This window comes from Cricetulus griseus, chromosome 5, assembly GCF_003668045.3.
Source record: "Cricetulus griseus strain 17A/GY chromosome 5, alternate assembly CriGri-PICRH-1.0, whole genome shotgun sequence".
NCBI classification, from domain to species: Eukaryota; Metazoa; Chordata; class Mammalia; order Rodentia; family Cricetidae; genus Cricetulus; species Cricetulus griseus.
In genome coordinates this window covers 106432395-106447537 of record NC_048598.1, presented here as the reverse complement: position 1 = coordinate 106447537, position 15143 = coordinate 106432395, and the positions used below count along the sequence as shown (strand labels likewise).

The following is a 15143-nucleotide window of genomic DNA, read 5'->3' as shown; positions in this document are numbered from 1 at the left end:
TCCAAATAAATGAAGTGTGCAATTGAAGTCGACATCAAAATGCCTGTCCTTGCAGATTACTGCCTCTGTGTCCGCTAAGCCCAGTAACTAATGACTGGGGAGAGGGGGGCCTCACACTTGTCAGTTTTTGTACAAATTACACACCAAAAAATTCAATTTACTACTAATGGCTCCATGGCACTTTATTTTGGGTATTATTCGAGAAATTACTTTTTTTTTTTTTTTACTGTTTTTTAAAAAAGTACATTTTTCATACTTTATATGTGCAGCTTAATTCCAAGGGAGTAATGCAATACATGATAAAGCCCCACAAGCGATTAATAATATAGATGATGCTGCTTTCAGAAGACAATGCCTCAAGAAAAAAGAAAAAGAAAAGGTAAAGAACCTTCGCTCTGCCCTTTTCTACTTGTCTGCAGGAGGCCTGTTACTCACGCGACATAAAGGAGTAAAAGTTTATTTTAATAAGCACACTGTATGAGAAACACGTAAATTAGCTTCTTTGGCAACTCCTGGGGTGACATTGCTCAGTCAGTCAATCCCTTCCCACTGACACATGCTCAGGGATTCACAGAAAAGCTTCAAGGTCCACTCTGTTCACTACTGCCCCGGCAGTGATGTCCTTGGGTACCCATGGGAAGCAAGGGACAAGCTCAGTGGCGGGCCCTCTTTGAAAGAACTCTTTGCTTCCAAGGGAGGAGCTCAGATATGTGATTTTTCTTTTCATCATACAAAGACGATGATTCACTTCCATCTTTGGGAAGAGTCAAATGCAACAGGTGGCCTGGGTTGCCCTGGCTACGTGATCCCTATCTCCCCAATGAGGGTCCAGAGGTAAGAAGGAACTCTGAGGGTCACAGATAAGCACAGACTTAGTGAAAGAAAGACAAAACATAGAGAAAGAACAAGCCTGAAAGGTATCAACACTCACGTGAAATCATGGAGAACCTAAATTTGGCGGTCTACTCAACAGCTGGCCATGATGCCCCACCCCACCCAAACCAAGGCAAATAGATGTACCTAAGTCATCAAGTACAGGATGCTGGCACCCCTCCCCCACTTCCCACTGAGCAGGTGTACCACATCTGAGGCCTCCACATATGGAGTTGCTGATGCAATCAGAGAACTCATGCTGCTCCTCCCTCTCCCAGGAATTCCAGGGGAATGTAACTGGTAGATTCCTCATGATCTAACAGACCACGTATGCCTGTAGCCTCAGTCTACTTTCTGAAAGGACCTGATGCTCCAAAGTCCCTAATGAAGACCAGGGCATGGGATTCTTGCCCCCAAGCCATCACCCAAACACAGTAACTACACAATGGTATGTAATCATGTACACTGGAGTCCATGGTGTTGTCCCTTCTCCAGGCGGCTACAGCGAGGGCCTCCTCCTAAATGATTAACTGGCTGAAGAGATGGTTTGTGTGCAATGAAATTGTGATGGGTTTATACATTTGTACCCAAGTTACAATGGCCTCAATCAAGATAAACACAACAGAGAAAAAAGCATTTCTGCCACCCCAGAGTTTCCTGGTGTTAGATTGCAGGTATACAGGCATGTGTCCAGAAAAACTGGGGATTTGCTTTCTGCTCTTCATCTGTGATGCTGGTAGTTCATTCCTTATGGCTAGGCTACCGTTGAGTAGTATTCCACCGAATGGGTGGAATTTGTTTATCCGTTCTCTTGTAGAGTGACACGTGTCTTATTTCCAGTTTTGTGTACCATAAGAAAAGCTACTACAAATGCTTGCATCAAACTTCTGGGGCATGTTTTGTTTTTCCTTGAGTAATTGTTGGTAGGAATGTTTAACATAGGGGACTGTTAAGCCATTCTCTATAGATACTGTACAAAGAATGAGCTTTAGTTGGTCCATATTTTGTCAGCACTCAAAATTGTTAGCCATTTAGTGAGTATGTAATGGTGTTTCCGTGTGGTTTTAAGTTTATATTTTACTAATGACAAATTATGTTGTGTTTTTTTTTCATGTGTTAAAAGCTCTTTGTGGAACGTCTTTTGGGAAAATTTTAAGTCTTTTACCCATTTTTATATTGGGTTATGCAACTTATTCAGATACATGGCACACATACCTGGTCTTTGGTGATATGTATTCCTTGAAGCTCAGAACTTACTCAGTTTGTCAATAGTATATTTCAACCAAGTCTTTACTTTTTCTGAGATCCAATTTACTAATATGTTCTTACACAGCTCAAAGTTGAGATATTGTGCTAAATGGCATCCTTTTTTGTTTTTATTCATTAGTTCATCAAGTATAATATTATCTGGGTCCAATACCCACACTCACGGGTAAATAAAAATGATAGCAACCAACTGCATCTCCTTCCTCATCTAGTATGCTCTCTGTCAGAGACCCCTGACATTGCACAAATCTGAATACTATGCAGCCCCAGAGAATGGTTTGCTGGACAAGTATCTACGGCAAAAAATCCTGGGCTCTGCCATGGAATCTCTGTCCCAGTGTGACAGCCACAAGTCTTCAAGATCTCTCCAGGAAACTTCAGCTTTCATTCCTATCTAATAATGAATGGAAGGAAGGCTCAGACAGTATAAAACATACAAACCAGGTGGTTATGAGTGAGAAGTAAATGTCTTCCCCACAGACCCATTCCAAGACTCATATACATGAAAGTATCTGGAAACTGTCTATGCAAAAACAAGTATTTATGTGTAGTCACGGGGATGTGAAGATGTATTTACACTTAAACACATGATTCTATTTTCCAATATAGGTTTAGAGCACTGATTCTCAACCTGTGGGTCATGACCCCTTTGGGGATTGAATGGCCCTTTCACTGGAGTCACAAACATCTTCGTATCAGATGTCTACATTACGATTCACAACAGTAGCAAAACTAACAGTTATAAGGTAGCAATGAGGTAATTTTATTGTCGAGGGGGGGTCACCACAACATTAAGGGTCACAACATTGAGAAGGTTGAGAACCATTGGTTTAGAGCAGTTCTCCCTGAGCTATGGTTTTGTGTGTGCATGGTTTCAGTCGGAAAATATTGACTCCAACAGATTATTTTAATATTTGTTATTGTGTCCATCCACTGACCTAATTTATAATATAAACTTTATCATAGGCAGGTTCCACTGTAAGTACTGGGTGTGTGCATACATGATGGGGGAAGTACTTCTGTGTATGTTTATCTAATTGATTGTTGAATAAAGTTCTGTTTGGCCAATGAAACAGCAAGTTAGACAGGACTAGGAGTCAAAGAGGATTCTGGGAAATGTAGTAGAGAAGTGGTGATCCAGGCCAGAAGTGACATAGCAAGGAGACTCATATTTAAGCAAGGAGAAACAGGAAGTGTCCCCTTTCCCCTTCGCCTCCTCCAGCGGCTGGATGTGAGCCACCAGCAAGAGAGGGCGCCAGTAAAAGGCATCCTCTATAAGTCAAGTCTTATAACATATATAGATTTATAATAATTAAGACCGAGCTAACAGATGAGAATCCTAGTCATTGGCCAAGCAGCATTTGCACCTAATACAAATTTCTTTGTATTCATTTGGGCCCTAACTTGGGCGGGCAGCTGGCATAAAGAGCACACGTGGCGGTGGGGTTCGGCGGCTTTTGGCAGAAAGATTTATCATAACACATACACATATTCATGTGTGTATGAGTTGGAGTTAGCTGTAGCTTCAGGCATTCACTGTGGGTCTTAGAATGAATCTCCTGCTGAAAAGGGGCAACCGAAATATCTGCAATACAGTTGGCCGCAGCTTAATTTCTTTTCACTTAATAACAGATCTTAGCAACCTTTTGTTAACATTGGAAGTTTTTGCAATGACTGTTTTGTGAGGAGAAAACCACCTCGCTGTACTGACACTCTCTTCTCCTTAGATGATGGCTTTGTGAGAGAGACGGAGCATCTGAGATGATTATGGAATCTGCCCAGAGCTCGGGCTCCACCCCACAAATCCTGAGCCCCTGAACATGCTGCCTCTTACAGCCCGATTCCCGCTGCCCTCCCTCATCCAGCATGCTGCCTTTTGTCATTCTTGTGCCTTCAGTGATGGCCAGTTCCACTCTGCCCTTCCTCTACCAACCTCTGCCACTCTGGGGATCAGCTCACTGGTCCCCTTGGGTGATAGGCTGTCTTAATGAGTGCACTTAGGGCTTTCATCGGTTTTCCCCTCGGGTTTGTATCCAATAAAATCAATCACCTGAAGCCCAGACACTTTTTGATGGACACATCCATTTGGGGTGAGCTGGAAACATTTTTGAGAACAGGGGAGCTGTTTGGGGGATTCTTGTGCTTCTGGGGATCACCTAATTCCACAGGAAGAGAGCTAAGGAAGGAGAGAAGCGGGTGTCCTACGAAGAATTATCCCTGGGTTGCTGAAGGTGAGGTGAGGGGCTTCCCACCATGGTTCAGTGCATTTTATCAGTCTAAGAAAAGATGATGGCATTTTGTTCAGGACTCATGAAGACCTCACTGGAGGGAATAACATTCCTGTTGTATCTGGAAAGCCACAGTGAGGCAGAGGGGTCCAGGAGAATAAAACAGCATGACATTTTATTTTGAGACGAGGGATTCTCCCCACTAGCCGCTAGCTCTGCATCCTGGGACAGGGAACTAAGCTATTTACTACAGGTTAATTCAGTACGGCGCCCAGCATACCATCACTGGTGCCTAATAGAGTTCTGACAATCATCCATGCAGAGCCAATCTCAAATCCTGCATTGAAAGAATCCCTCCTTGATTATGCTTTGGCAACAGTGCTACTTCTCTGAACTGGTTCCCAGTGGCCCGTTTCAATTTTTATCTTTGATGTGGTTATCTTATCACACTGCCTCTTCTCTGGAGCACAGGCAGGGTGGCACAGCTTGTTTTCAAACCCTCTTTTCTTGAATGTACACACAAGCGGAACCACACTAGTGAGAAAAAACACGTCTCTAAGCTTTTGCCATCAATGATTCAGCTACTTGGATTGGGGTAACGTTGAATCTCGCTTTCCCAGCACGAGGAGAAGGTTCCATTTGTGAGTAGCGGAGGCTTTCCTCTGTGGGCAGGATGGGGAAAAGCACTAGACAGATGACAAGGTAGGAGGATTACCAGGTTCAAGTCCTGGATCTGCTGCTAGTTAACACGGAACTTTCATGCTGCTGGGTCTGACCTCCCTCATTTTAAAATGGTGCAGGTGACTGCAGACATGAGAGGAGCCAGAGCTGGTGCCAGCTTCCACATTTTTCTAGCTTTCTGTAATGTCATTTGACATCTTTCTCTCTTTCTGATTCATGGCTGGCAAAACTATGGACTCCCAGGGACACCTTCCAGATGGGACATCTGCTCTAAAGCCTCTAGAGGCAGAGGATAGTCTTACCAAGGCTGAGAGAAAGGTACCACTGCTTGCAAAGCTGTGGCCTGGAGCGACGGGGGTTTTGTGGGTTCTTGGTGTGATCTGTGGTGGGTACCAGACAGAAGTTCCTGGAAAAACCATGTGTTTAAGCAACCTCAGAATACGAAGGTCAATAGGAAGGCCTGGCTTAGTCCTCATTTAAAAAAAAAAAAAAAAAAAAAAGCTGCTCAGAGCTGACAGACCTACCAAAATTACAGCAGCAAAGAAAGCATTTTTCAGGTTGAAACCTGGGGAATTAGGATCACTTCTTGAAATCATTTGATCTTCCACACAGCGAGTGTGTTCTCTTTCCCTGTTCCTCCTCACACCTCAGGTATTTTACATGGTGATATAATAGAATCTAACTGAGCAGAAAACTTAACAGGCTGGGGGTGGTGGTGGGGGTGGAATGGCACATACTGGATACAAGAATGCAGGTATGGACAAACAGATGTACATACTGACATCCTCTGATACTTCTTCCTACAAAGTGAGCGGGTTGTGGGGGGCTCTTTCTTGTTGTATCTTCAGCACCTAAGATGATACTTGGAACCTAACAACGTGGAGATAAGCACATGCAGGATAAATGAATGGATGACTTTATCTTACCACGTGGCTCAGGTGGAACTCAGCCCTCAGCTGGGAATGGTACCTGGGTGCAAGGCTCTGGATGGACAGTGGAATCACAGTTCCTAGAGATAGTGACTCCAGTTTGTAAAAACCAGGTGGCACTGAATTATATCTGCATAGGAAAGATAAGACTCCTTGCAGCAGGAATGCAAAGCAAGAGGCTGTGACTGTGACCCCAGAAAACCCAGAGGAAGGCAAGGCAATGAGAAAAAGAAACAAAAGGAGGACATGACCCTTCTAGATACAGGTTGAGGAGAAGTTTTATTGTAGACATAGGGGAGAAAACAGGCAAAGGCATCTGCAAGAGTCCAGAGTGAATATGACTGACAGGCTGGGCCCTGCCATGTGGGAAGAGGGTGGAGGGGAGGGGGGAGAGGAAGAGAGAGGAACCTGAGTGACTGCTGAGGTCAAAAAGGCTGGGCTGTATAAGGAAGAACTAGGAGAAGGGCAGCCCGGGCCTGGACTGCAGAGTTCAGGGTAGGGGTGAGGCTGAGGGGGGCTGGGAGACCATGAAGGCCAGAGTCAGCTTTGGTATGTTAATATGAAGAAAAAAGGACTTGATCAACTCTTAGGACCAAGAAGCAAAACAGCATAAAGAAAAAAGCAACAAAATGCTCAAGGATGAGGTACCTTTCCTGAGGACTGAGTGGATCTGCTCAGTTTCACTTAGGCAAAGCCCTTCTAATTCCATGGTTCTCAACTGGGGGGGATCCCTCCCCCACCCCCGCTGTCCTTGCCCAAGAACATATGGTGATGTCTGGAAACATTTTTGAATGACAGGACAAGGTAGGGTGGTGCTTTAACACTATGGTGTGCAGGATAAAGCAGTATCCAATCCATAACGAGAGAGAGAGAGAGAGAGAGAGAGAGAGAGAGAGAGAGAGAGAGAGAGAGGTTGAGTTAACATGTACATGTGCTAGGAGCTGAGAAAAGGAACTTTTGAACTGTTGTTTTAAATAGAACATATCAAACCACACAAAAATTCACCTTTGCCTTAGCGAAATCCCTGAGAGAGAGATAGGATATCTACATTTGCGGCTTTGAAATCACTGAAGCTTTGGCATCTGTTGCAATCAATCAGGGTATCTACAACAGCTGCAAGTGATCTGGCCCACGGCAGAAGGGGGTCGGCAGCGCTGTGGGCTCAGGTGATGTCATTTGCTGTGGGTACTTCTACTTCCCCCGTTATGAAGACAGAAGCCTACCGTGGAAAGCACCGAGGAAGGAACAGGAGCTGAAGGATTCTCATCAGAGACACGGGGTAGGGAGCTCAGGATGACCTGCTCTGGGACAATACAAAGCCTCGCACAAAGGCCGATGCCAGGGTGTGAAGTCAAACACTGTCTTCATGACCGGGGATGGACACAGCACAGCAGGAACACAACAGATACAGGCCTCTGCGCCAGGCCCTTTAGACCTCTCAGGCATCCTGGTATGCTATTATCCCTCCACTTGGGAACAAAAGACAGGGGGATTGTCCATGAGTTCGAGGCCAGTATGATTTACATAGAAAACTCCAGGCCAGTCATGACTACACAGTGACAGCTTGACTAGAAAAAAAAATTCTGAATGCAAGGGAAGTGTGCATGTGTTCGTGCATGTGTTTTGCTTAGAGAACAAAAGTGCTAGCTGAGCAAGCCCCATGACCTGAGTAACCCCTAAAAAGCTGGATGTGGTGGCCTACATCGGCAGTCCCAGCACTTGTACAGTGAGATGAAAGGCAGGGACAGAAGAATGATCTAGAAGCTCAAGGGGCAAACTAGCCTGACGTAAACAGGAGCAGTAAACAAGACAGTCCCTGACTCAACAAGCTGGAGGGAGACACCACCTCCTGAAAGTTGTCCTCTGACCTCAATACACGTGATGTGTGATATGAGCACACACGTAAAAATACATGCACACACACAAAAAATATATTAAATTTAAAAATATTAAAAGGCCCCCAAGAGGTTGTCTTTGGGGTTCAGAGAGACTCAGAGGCACCGAGAACACCTCCATCCTTATCAGACTAGTGCCATCTAAGAGGTGGCTCACCTGAGACCCAGAGAGACCTTGGCCCTCTGAATCTCATTCTTCACACAAAGGAGCACTCAAATTCTTATGGCTCTGAAGACATCAAGTTCAAGACCAACAATAAACCATGGAAACTAACAGCCGGCTGCTGGAGCAGGAGGGCTCGGGAGGATATGTGGGCCGCACTTGCAGTTTAGCTTTTAGGAGGTTCACTTTTCCTTATCTTGTAAGTCTTTCTCAGATTAAAGCCTGGCCAGGTTCAAAGGGTAGCATCACCACGAACTCTGAAAACTAAACATTTATCTAAGGGACTCCCCAGTCCAAAGCCACTTTCTCATTTGTGCCAACCAAACCCACTTATTACCCCTAACTCTGCTTCCCCGTGGTAAAGGGTGCTGGGACAAGGCCACAGGATGCAAGTGAGCTCTGACTGTATCTCAGCCTGGAAGTCAGATGCCAGGGCTGTGGTCTCTCTAGGTCCACGAGGCACATCTTTAAGGTGGCACGGAGGTGTCTGGGCTGGACACTGTCACTGTTGCCGTTTCTCTACTAGAAAACAAAACAGCATGGCAATACTCTCCAGGGAGACGTCCCCACACTTCCATTTTCTCTAGGCAGCAGGAAGGACCTTACCGTGGACATCTTCCAAGTTCCATGTCTAATGTCTCACTGCTCTGGCAGACTGCCACAAGACACACTGTCTATTTTGCTGTACCTGCTTCCAAAGCAAGCAAGCATGGCGCCTGCAGTTTTTGTCCCGATGACCGGTTCAACACCTTTCATCTGGTGTTCTAAATTTCACAAATGTTTGCCTCTGAAATGCCTTTGACTAACTGACAGGTGTCTTTCTACCAGCTGCCCAGCAATCAAATGAGCTCAGCCTGATTGTACAAAACAATCTCAACTTCCAGACTCGAAGACAAGGACAAAGATGGCAAGGGACTTGGCATAGGTTAGGATTTTGTCCCATGGGCCATGGGAAGAGGAGCTGAGTGCATGAGTTGCCTACTGGGCTTGGAGTCTCTGCTTTGAAAACCTCTTGTGTACTGGTAGTTTGTTTTGTTTTTCAACCAGGGCTATAGTTAGAGCCTTTGGTGTAAGCCGGCTTCCTGTGGGGCCAGGGACAGAAATGGGGACCCCATAAGAGCTCTGAAGCTCTCCGACTGCCCACCTTAGTATCTGGGAGGAAAGTCATGCCAAGTCCATAAGCCAAAGACAACCAACCAATGAGAACAGAAACCTGGTTGGACCACCAGAGTGCCAGACAGCTGGGCCACTAACAGGCAGGTAGGGTACCTGTCCTCAGCCCGCTTGCCCCCTCCATGCAGCCAGCTTGCCCTCCCAGTTCCCGGTTCCCCCAACCAACAGACTCCCCATTTACTGGAAGACCAGCTATTGCCTGGCCCCCACCCCAGAAACCACTTCCTCCTTCTGTAAAGGGCTCAGAGTTCCTGGCCTCCGCTGGGAGGAGCAGGGCTCATGGCCTCTGAAACAGTAATTCCACAAGCAGGGCATCTTCATTAGCTCTGGCTTCGAATGGGTATATGTGCAAAGCCACTTTTCCAGGAGGAATGAATACATCTTAGCGTGACACTGGCAAGTGTGGGAGCCAGAGGAAATAAGGCTCAAAGCCTGCAAGTTGGTGGTCAGAGGTATACGTGCTCCTAGAGTGAAGTCAGGATCCCAGAAAAACTGACTATGAAAACATGGTTGTTCAAATCCTGTTTGGGGCATCTTATTTAAAAGATCAGAAAGAAATATAAATCTAAACAGATGAGCATGCAGGTGAGTGTTCCCTCTCTCTCTTTCTCCCTCCCTCCTTCACACACACACACACACACACACACACACACACACACACACACACACACACACACACACCACCACCACCACCACCACCACCACCACCACCACCACCAACAACAACAACAACAACAAAGATAAAATACTAGACTACCTGTCCAGAGGTAAGCAATGCTCTTTCTCAACAAAAATAAGGCCCATGACATGAAAGTCCAGGTGATTCTGTATGGTAAGGAGGCTACCAGGGAAGGCAGGCCAGGTCATGACTTACTCAGATTTTGCTACTCCCTGGGAACAGGAGTTAAATGTGACCCTCTCCTGTAGTAAGAGCTAACCAGGGGTCAAAGCTGATAGTCAAACAGCAGGATGGGTCCAGCAGGCCCAAGGTCATGGCTGTCTGCTTAGGGCTGGAGGGAGGATAAAGGGGGGAGGGGACAGATGTTAGCACCCTTCTGACCCCTGTAGGCAATTAACTTATATTTCCAAGCAGGAGGTGCCCTTATGTTTAACTCTGTAGGCATAACTGTACATAATTAGAAGTCATAATTATGGCTCTCTTTCTAAAATGTGACCATAGTATCCACATTGACCTCTGGTGGCAGCCTGGCCTCCATGCTGGGAAGTACAAACATTGAGGATCCGGCCTCTACCCAGTGGCCTTACCACCATGGACAACCAATGCCCCCAGGTCAGGGATCTACACTTACTCCCTGGGGAGCAAATGTGGGATCTATTTGGGGTTTCCTAATTATACCTTTTCACTGAGAAATATTTTACTTTAAATAGACACAGACTAAGCCAGAGCCTTGACACCATCGTCTCAGGCCATGTGGGAAAGGCCAAAACAGCCATTCAAATTAATATGCCAGTAATTACTGTGCCTCTACCATCTAATTACCCATGAAATGATCAAGTTGAAAAGATCAATTTCTGATCAGCTTTTCGACTAGGCATTTTTTGTAAAAGTTGCCATGGAGGTTCTAGGTCACTTAAAAATACTGATTTATCATTCATTACTTTATTATGCTCTATCAGCCTCTATCCAGCCACAGATCTAAGCTTAGCCCAAACCATGCAACTGAATAAAACATTTCACGAGAAACCAAACTCGTTTTCAGATGGACAGACAGCTCTCAGCTCTGGGCAGGGACACAGTTTGTGGGGTGAAGGAACACTCTGAAACATGTGGATGAGACAGGCCCAGGTAAGGAGAAAGGTGCTGGCTGAGTCAGCTGGCGGTCTCCAACAGTACATAGGAACCACCCTGAAACTCGAAGACTGTCCATCCCAGCCAGGCCTGGGGAAAGAAGACAAGAACGCTCTCTTTTTAACACAACACAAGGGTTCCAACAGCAGGACACCTCCCAGATATACCTGGAAAATGCTCTGGACCGAGTATCCCACAAGTACAAGTGAGATGGCAGGAAATCCAAAAGACCATTCTAGAGTGTCTCTTTGAGCCCACAAACCCAACACAGTTGATTTAGTTGCTGTTTTAAGGAGCCCACCCGGGCCCCCCACCCCTTTCCTCTTTAAGGGAAACTGTACCTCTTTTACTAGTAGCCCCTTACACAACCCAAATACAGGCAACCTCTTTCCAACAGCGCTTCAAATCTTCAGCTAAGTGCTTGGAAAACTGAAAAAATGAGATGGACTCGCCAGCCTCTTGCCCGGCTGAAAAGAGAGATGGGAAATTCCCAAGTTGGGTAACAGCAGTTGCAGAGGGGCTTTACAGACAAGTCCTATCAACACCCAAACCCAGTCCGGAGGCGATTCCCGCTTGGAGGCATGAACTTCGAACAAATGGTCCCAAGAAATACAGTTTTTACCCATACATTTCTCTCTGAATAGAACTGCCTGGGAGTAAATGATGGTTTTCTGTATTTGTGAAAGCTTCATTCAATAAAGAGAAATAAAACCACTACTCAGAGGTGTCCTAAACTAGAGTTTAAATAGAGGAATAATTGCCTCACTGCTTCTATAGGCATGTCACTAGTGAGATATACTACCCTAGTACTGTTTTCTTTTGGTTCAGTAAGAGAAAGCAAAGGAACTGGGTGTAAATGCACCACAACAAAGGCATTTAATTGAGACCAGTACATTTGCATCTCAAAGCCTACTCCCCACATGGCCACCAACGCAAACTGCATACATCAAGTGCCAGGGGTACAACCACTGAGATGGGTAAGGAGGAACTTTTAGATGGGCAAATCCTCAAATTTACATTAATTATTGAAAAATTTTCATGTCATTCACTGGCCGAGAAGTCTGATGCCACACATCGCAAGGATTCTGTGACTCCGTGCTACCTTGTTGGGCTCGGGCTCCACACATCACCTAGCAGACTGCTACTCTCACAATCCTATTAAAAGGAGGGCTTTGCTGTCATTGTGGTCATGTGCCCCTACCCCCAGGCTTTGCTTACTGTTCAGTAAAGGAGCACCCACGATGTGGATCCCAAGTCTTACAGTGACAGACAGTCACAGATTAAACACCATGTTTCTCCAATGGAGTTAAGAGTTAGGAACTGAACTGCATCCTCCATTTGTTTACTAAGTGGTACTTGGTGAAAGAAAGGGTTAAAAACAGGGCCTCTGGACTGGGGAGATGACTCGATGGGTAAAGAAAGCACTTGCACACAAGTCTCATGACTTGTGTTTGGACCCCTGGAATGTACACAAAAAGCCAGATGCTATAGGACACTTCTGTAATCTGTGCACTCCTATGGAGAGGTATGAAGGGTGGAGACAGGATGATTGTCCCCGGGCCAGCTTGCCTGCAGTATGCAGCACAGTGGCATAAAAAAGAGAGGCCTTGCCTCAACAGAGTTGTCCTCTGATACCCCACGTGTGGACATTAGTTTCTTTCCTGCCCAGTTCCACAGCCGTTTTGTCCCAAATAAATACATAGAGGCTTATATTAATTATAAACTGGCTGATGGCTCAGGCTCTTTTTTGGTTAGCTCTCGATTAATTATTAACCCATTTCTATTAAACTATGTATTGCCACAAGGCTGTGGCTTATAGGTAATGCAAACGGCTGGGCAGGAAAGAAACTTCCATCCACACACCTGCGCTGTGGCATGTTCATACTGAGTATATGTGCACAATTAATAAGTAAATGACAGCAACAACAGTATTATTGGGTCACCCCATCCCTTGGCAATCAAAACAGATCAGGTAAAACATGCTAGGCATGGTGGCAGATGCCTTTAGTCCCTACAATAGTGAAGCAGGGTCGGTTGATCTGAGTTTGAGGCCAGCCTGAACTACCCTAGAGAGTTCCAGCACAGCCAGGGCTACATAGAGAAAACCAAAAATAAGTAAATACAGATGAACAAAACAAAAACAACCAAATGTAAGAATGTAGGAGAACTCTCCAGAAGCCCCAGCATTCTGGTGGTTTAGGGGCTCAAAGTCACCCTTGGTTACATAGTTATGTGCCAGCCTTGGCTAGATGAGAACCTGTCACAAACAGACAGAAGAACTTGGGAAGCTAAGGCTGGAGAACTGCTGCAAGTTCAGGGACAGCCTGGGCTACACAGCAAGATTTAGGGGGAAAAAAAAGAGGAGGGGAGGGCAGGGGAGGGGAGGGGAAAGAAGAGGAGAGGAGAGGGAGGGAGGAGTACAGGAAACATTACATCACAAAGGCTGCCATCTTCAGAGGGGAGTGCTCTACTCATCCTGTTCTTCATTTTATTCTCCAAACATCTGGTGCTGCAGAACACAATTTTTATATTTCTCCACAATGTATAGCTGCCTACTTTCTCTAAGCACTTTGCAAAAACAAACAACAACAACAAAAAGGATAGCTAATAAGTCCAACATGGATTAACTTATTGATTCCATTTCATCAAAAACGGAAAAAAAAAAGCTTATCTGGGGGTGGAGAAGATGACTCAGAAGGTAAGGGATTTGCCTTCCAGCCTGAGGATTTGAGTCTGACTTCTAGGTCCCATATCATGGGAGAGAAGTAACCTCAAGTTGTCCTTTGACCTCCATTTGTGTCCCTGTATATACACATAAATAAATTCTTTTAAAAACGTTAATTTATGCTGGGCATGGTAGATGGTGGCACATGCCTTTAATCCCAGCACTCAGGTGGCAGAGGCAGGTAGATCTGTGTGAGTTCAAGGCCGGTCTGGTCTACAAAGAGAGTTCCAGGACAGCCAGGGCTATTATGCAGAGAAACCCTGTCTCAAAAAACAAAAAAACAAACAAAAAACCCCAAACAAACAAAAACGCCAGAAGAATTAATTTGCTTCTTTTTAAAAGTATAAATACTTTTCATTATCTGCTGTCCCATTAAGCCAGCTAACATCACTGTACACAAACCATTCTATTAGAACTCAAACTGGAAGCAATTTTGGATATTAAAACTTCAGAGTAAGCTCACTGCTGCCACCGTGTTCATGTCTGGTCTACCCAGGTCATCTTTGCGGCACTTACAAAGGAGGTAGAAAAGACCTCACTAGTCCTTCTCTGCAGGCAGCTGTGGGACTGTGTTCCCTTCACAGTTTGGAGAGTTCTTACGGCCATCAGTTACTCATTAGCACTGGTGAAGGCCAGATGCTAATGAGAGAGCCTGAAGATGGTACAAAGAGGTTCAAGAGGGACCTGGATCAGGTATTCAGCCAAGAAACAGGGTTAGTGGGACCTGCATGTAAACATGAGGCATTTGAGTGTGTTTCTGGGACAGGCCTGGAAGTCATATGCAGCTCTATGTGAGGCAGGCAGACAGAACGGAGCTGCGTTTAGACTCACTCAGCAGAGGTTTGGTCTCCCTCCTGAGATGAGAGTGTCAGTGCAATAGGACAGCATATTCTCTTGGTGACAGGAAACACAATCCCAAGGTCTCTGGTGCTTGTGAAATTTTCACACACAGTGACACATGTAATAACATGGAGTGAGGCTTTTGACTATAAACGTATCTACCTAGAATCCATGTGGGGACACAACCCTAACATGTTTGTTATTTGGACACCAGAGAGATGGTTCTGGACTGGGGAGATGACTCAGTCAGCAAAGTGCCCGACAAATCATCACAAGGTTCTAAGGTCAGATGGCTAGAACTCAGGCAAAAAGCTGGGTGTGGTGGCATGCATCTATACTCCTGTCTTTGGAGGCTCAGGGACAGGAGGACCCCAGGCGGACCCCGAAGGCCAGTCCAGCTACAACTGTGAGCTCCAGGTTCAGTGTGAAACTCTGAGCAACAAGGGAAAGACACCTGGCATTGGCCGGCCTCTGGCCTCCACACATGTGTACACATGTGCACCTGCAAGCTCAGGTTCACACACTAGCAGCTATATGCAACATAAACACAGGTGGTACTA

The 15143-nt window shown here is 45.6% G+C and overlaps 1 protein-coding gene across 7 annotated transcripts in view; it reads right to left on the bottom strand.

Moving 5' to 3' along the window:
- The window catches only part of Foxn3 (forkhead box N3), a 368012-nt gene that overhangs the window by 30965 nt on the left and 321904 nt on the right, over window positions 1–15143 (bottom strand). The gene's annotated exons all lie outside the window — the stretch shown is intronic.